A 6,533-nucleotide genomic window follows, 5' to 3' on the forward strand; every position below is an offset into this window, starting at 1 on the left:
GCTAGACAGCCATTTTCAAATCTTACATAGATTTCCAAGTGCATTTAAGTCAAAACTGTAACTGGACCACTCAGGAACATGTTCTCTTGGTAAACAACCTCTGTGTAGCCTATATTTGGCCTGATGTTTTAGGTAATTGTCCCAGTGAAAGGTGAATTTGTCTCCCAATGCCTGTTGGAAAGCAGACTGAACCTAGTTTTCCTCTAGGACTTTGCCTGTTTTTTATCCTAAAAAAACATGTGTGTGTGTGGTGGACTGTCATTACAATTTACAACGGGTAGCCCTGACCAGGACTTGAACCTGGATCCAGCAACTGTCAAGCCAACACTTTAAACATTATGCCAAGAGGTTCGAACCCCTTGACAAAGTTGCTAGGTGTTAAGGTCACTACACTATTATTTTGTATTTAGCTCCTTAGCTAATGTGTCATTACAACTAAGGTACTTTTGCTGCGTTCAAAACAACTGGGAACTCGGAACTGTGTACCCGGGAAATCTCCCGACTTCAGTGCTTTCAAAACAACTGGAACTCTGAAAAAACTCTCAGCCTGGGAAAAATCGATTTGAATGGTCATCCAACTCGGTGACTCGGGCCTCTTTCTAGAGTTCTGACCTGAAGATTACTGAGGTCATTATTTGACCTCGTACTTTTCTGAGTTCCCAGTTGTTTTGAATGCGGCATTAGCTACAACGTTTAGCCAACTAATCGAGAACACCTTGCCTGCACATGCTTTGATCTCCGCAATGGTAGTATGCGTGAGCGCATTGACGAGCAAGGAAACGTGTGACGCTGTTTAGATGGAAACAGGCATGGCAGAGAGATTTTCCACTAATACTTTCCTTCACATAAAGTTATGTTAAACTGTTAAAGATTAGTAGGCCTATGTTAATGAATCAGTTATTGATATGTAGGCTGCTAATGATGTGATAATAGTCAGTTYACCRATGACATCAAGGCATGTTGAATGAATGGCAGCCGAGTAGTCAGACCTAATTTGATGGATTAGGTCAGGGATGGAGATATGAAAAACTCATTTAGTTGTKTCATATTCCAAATAGCCTACAGTAAGCTAAACTACTATGTTGCATCCAGTAATTKAATTATTCAGAATTTTCTCCAGAAACAAAATTAAGAAGGCACTTTACATCTTCACTAAACTATCCACATAAAGATAACAATTTCCCCTAAATTGTACCTAGAAAAATGTGTTATTGAGACCACCTCAATTTCATTTMGGATCAAACACATGACTTCTGTGTTGGCTACCTTGTTTGATATAATTTAAGACTGAGTTTAAGAAAAATGCTAAATTCTCCAACTTCCTGAGGGAGAAGTTGACTGACCCCCTCCGGACCTCCCCCCTACATCAGCAACACCTTGTCAGAAAATCCTAGGGAGAGCCCTGATTTGTACATTTAAAAACATACATACAAATTGTTCAAGGTTGACAGTTCTGGAATTATTGGTGTTCTGACAAAGTGATATGAGAAAAATATACAGTGACAGTATAATAATAATTGTGTTGGGGTTCAGACCACAGTATGCGGATGTAACACACGGTGTTCCCAATCCCACGTATGAGAGTGTCACGGCAAGAAGGGATCCAGCTTTTGTCAAATTAACGTCATTTGACTTTTCGGAGCAGGTTAGGCGAATTTACTCATCAGGTTAGATTAGGTTAGGAGAATTGGGCGAAGTTTAGGAAAAGGGTTAGCTAAAATGCCGTTAATTTGACAAAAGCTGTATCCCTTCTAGCCATGCGAGTGAGAGAGCGGCTAACGCTTCGAACACACCGACAGTGTCACTGCATTTTGGGACACCAGAATTACATACATTTCCAATGAAACGCTGCGTTTGCCTTGCAGTTGTAGTGCATACCTTGGATTYATCGAACGTATGCGGTCAAACTGTATGCGTAAACGGATTGACAGAAATGATAGCAGAAGGTGTGTTGAAGTTTTGTTGCATACATATCCAGATGATGCTGCGTGCTATTTKGCRCAATSCAAACGCAGCGTTTCGTTGGAAATCAATGTAAAACTAGTGTCGGTGTGATCAAAGCATAAGCAGGCTGCGTGTCCAACACATGCGCCAAATAATCTGTCACGGCTGCTTCTCACCGAGTTGTAGGATGAGGTTGACCTTGTCGTTGGCTACTACTAGACACTGATCTGAAGTCAGTTTTGCACAATAGGATTTGGAGAGGGTAAACTGAACACCTGTGCCTACGCGCAACCTCGGCGTTAAACTTGCAAATGGATCAGGTTATCAGATAAGGCTGTATAGCTAGCCAATTGATAGCTAATTGCTTGAATAGATCACTACAACATAGCCGTACCTGCTCATTTTATTGTTTCCCACCAAAACGGAGTGGAGAATCATCTACAACAGTCAACAGTACAAAAACTGTGGCACACAACCACTGTACTCAAACTGATCGCTAGATGGCATTGTTGCGCTGTCATTTTCTTCTGCGCTAGAAAGTAGGGCAAGCCTACCTATCCCAGAAGTTTGGTGTAAAACCCGTGAATTCAGATAAATGAAAAGGTGTCGCATAAAGCTTTCTTCATTTTTCAATGTTTTATTTTCACTGCCTCAGGGATCACATACACAGACGTTTTGGATTAGCAGCCTTCTTCAGTGTGTATGTACAAATATTTTTCATCCAAAACAGCATTTGTAAGGAACATTGGTGAGCAACCTATGAGCAACAGGAGCTTCAAATCAGGGTTGCCACTCATCTGCCAATCAGGGACGTGGCTTCTCTGGTCTACCTGTTTACAAATTACAATCACAAAGAAATTCTGAATTATAGGGTATGGGAGCAGGCACAAAGGGCAACTGACTGTATTCAACACTGAACAAAAATATAAATGCAACATGCAACAATTTCTAAGATTGTACTGTTACAGTTCATATAAAGTCAATTTAAATAAATTCATTAGGCCCTAATCTATGGATTTCACATAACTGGGAATACAGATATGCATCTGTTGGTCATTGATAWCCAATCAGTATCTGGTGTGACCACCATTTCCCTCATGTAGCGTGACATCACCTTCAAATAGAGTTGATCAGCATGTTGATTGTGACCTGTGGAATGTTGTTCCGCTCCTCTTCAATGGCTGTGTGAAGTTTCTGGATATTGGCAGGAACTGGCCCAGATCATTCCAAACATGCTCTATGGGTGACATGTCTGRTKAGTATGCAGGCCATGGAACTACTGGGACATCCTTGCGACATGGGGCCGTGTATTATCATGCTGAAACATGAGTTGATTGCGGTGGATGAATGGCACAGTAATGGGCCTCAGGATCTCGGCACAGTATCGCTGTGCATTCAAATTACCATCGATAAAAAGCAATTGTGTTCATTGTCCATAGCTTATGCCTGCCCATACCATAACCCCACCATCACCATGGGGCACTCTGTTCACAATGTTGACATCAGCAAAACACTCGCCYACACAACTGCCATCTGCCCAGTAGGGTTGAAACCGGGATTCATCTGTGAAGAGCACACTTCTCCAGCGTGCCATTGGCCATCGAAGGTGMACATTTTCCCACTGAAGTCAGCTACAACTGCAGTCAGGTAAAGACCCTGGTGAGGACGATGAGCACGCAGATGAGCTTCCCTGAGATGGTTTCTGACAGTTTGTACAGAAATTCTTCAATTATGCAAACCCACAGTTTCATCAGCTGTCCGGTGGCTGGTCTCATGATCACGCAGGTGAAGAATCAGGATGTTCAGGTCCTGGGCTGGCGGAGTTACACTTCCGCGGTTGTGAGGACGGTTGGACATACCGCCAAATTCTCTAAAACGAYGGAGGTGGTTTATGGTAGAGAAATGGACATTCAATTCTTTAAGCAWCAGCTGTGGTGGACATTCCTGCAGTCAGCATGCCAATTGCACGCTCCTGAGAAATCTGTGGCATTGTGTTGTGTGACAAAACTGGACATTTTAGAGTGGTCTTTTATTCTCCCCAGGACAAGGTGCACCTGTGTAATGATCATGCTGTTTAATCASTTTCTTGATATGCCACACCTGTCAGGTGGATTATCTTGGCAAAGCTCATGAAACATGGGACCAACACTTTTCATGTTGCGTTTATATTTTTATTCATTGTAGTAGACTGTGAGATTCACAGATGATCAACYTAATGCATGATACAGAGATATTTAGCTAGTCTATAATTTCAGAAGGCACACACTGTTCAGTCCCATAAAGTTTCACTCAGAAGAACCCAATTATGTAATTTACAGTAAATTAAGCAAGCCTATTTGATTTAATGCAGACATAGGCCAGCTGGGAGTTTTGCAATGTCTGTCATTAGTTCTCATCCCGCTCTCTGTAGGCTAGCTGAGGAGAACACCTTTGTTTCACTTGCTCTAGGCAGCCTACTCTGAATCTACAGAGAGAGAGGAAYAGCCAGCCAAGGGAGAGTTAGAGTGGTTGAGGGGAGAGCGAAGATGGACTGACTGTGTGTGTGTTGTTGTTGATGTGCTCGTGGTGTTATGAATGTGTGGTGTGGTCAGCATCCTCACAATGAACACTCATCTGTTTAGAACATGGTGCCGTTACCTCGTCTTCCTAGACAGACTTGTTATCTCCCACAATGTAACAAAGCTACTGCTTTTGCCTTGGGCCTGGTTTATGAGACTTTACCCCAGCTTTCAGTTACACACACACACACACACACACAACACACACACACACACACACACACACACCACACACCACACACACACACACAACCCAACACACACACACACACACACAGAGTGTACTCTGAGATCTGCTTTTAACCATTGAGCAAGTGTGTGTGTGTGTGCTTGTCCGGAATGAGGAGCCCACTGATCCGAGAACACAGTGGTTATTATGCTCACAATAACACACACACACACAGCAGAAAACAGGTGGAAGTGTTTGGGAAGGAAACAAAAGCTTGTCTCTGAGATATTTTCTTCCGATCTAACGGTAAGCGGGCGAACATGTTTGTGGACTGATTTGTAGCAAGCTTTGGGTATAGGTGCTTTTATTTGTAGTGAGGCGGCAGTGTGTGTGTGTTTGTCTGGGACTGTGCGTGTGTGTGGCAGCAGATGTACTTCAGCTGTGTGTCAGATTGAATATGTCATTTTAAATGCAACGTGCAGCACACTTGGCACACAGCTCAACCTACTGTCTGTCTAAGCTTCCACACAGAGAGATCTACATGTACCGTGTACCTATGGTTGCCCATTAAACACCTGTGCTGCTTGACTCCCTGCTCTTTCTCTCCCCTTTCCTCTTCCTCCCCATTGGCTGTTTTCTATCAATTATTTATGTTGACTAGGTTAGGCCTATCTGCAGTGCATTACACATTGCATCAGACCCCACCACTCCTCTGTCCTACATAAAATCAAATGTTATTAGTCACATGTGCCGAAWACAACAGACCTTACAGTGAAATGCTGAATACAACAGGTGKAGACCTTACAGTGAAATGCTTATGCTTCGAACACACCGACTGCGTCATTGCATCACTGCTGCATATGCATCACTGCTGCATAACATTTTRCGCAGCTAGGCAACTATACTGATGCAGGTATCTTTTGCAGATGGTCGCATGCGGTTGGACACATGGAGGAGAGAATCATKTTCRCAGTATCCTCAAAACCGTGTCTTTTTGACACAACTGCTGACAGCTACAGGGACATAAACACACAAAATGCTACTTGGAGACAAGTGTCCACGATAGTAGGATTGCCATGTCAGTTTAGTAGTGAGCTTGTGCTAGATGTGGCTAGGTAACGTTAGCTAGCTAGCTAACCTAGCTTGCTAACCTAGCCAATGAGGTGTGTGTGTGTGTGTGTGAAAGAAATAGTCATATAACTTATGCTAGTTACTACCCCTGATAACTTTACCAAATAATCATGTTTGAAAGAGTGTGAATGTCAGATAAATAGAAATGGTAGATACTACTGTACCCTTGATAATTTGCTCAGATAACTGTGTGTGTCTGTGTGTACAGTAGGTGACATGTTAATGATAGCTATCTAATAACTATAGTTATGCTAGGTAATGGTTTGGCTTATGTTCATGTCTATGTAGAAGAAGATTTTAGGAGGAAGTGGAGAGGACTCAGGGACAGGTATCAGAGAGAGAGAAGGGCAGAGAAAGAGAAGAAGAGGTCTGGGTCAGCAGCTTCAGGCCAGCAGCCTTGGCGCTTCTGCCACATTCTTTCTTTTCTGGATCCATTTATTGTGCCTAGGGCAACGAGTGGCAATTTTACAGCCAGACCCTCTACTACGTCATCCACAAGTGTTGTCGCCACCGGTGGTGCATCAAGACCCAACATCATCTACAACTGCGACCATCGCCTCCACCGGTGCAGCGAGACCCTCCACATCATCTACAAGTGCGACCATCGCCTCCACCGGTGCAGCGAGACCCTCTACAACGTCTACATCATCCCCGAGTATGACCACCACCGGTGCAGCGAGACCCTCTACAACGTCTACATCATCCATGAGTATGACCACCACCGGTGCAGC

The sequence above is a fragment of the Salvelinus sp. IW2-2015 genome, linkage group LG9 (assembly GCF_002910315.2).
Source record: "Salvelinus sp. IW2-2015 linkage group LG9, ASM291031v2, whole genome shotgun sequence".
Taxonomy (NCBI): Eukaryota; Metazoa; Chordata; class Actinopteri; order Salmoniformes; family Salmonidae; genus Salvelinus; species Salvelinus sp. IW2-2015.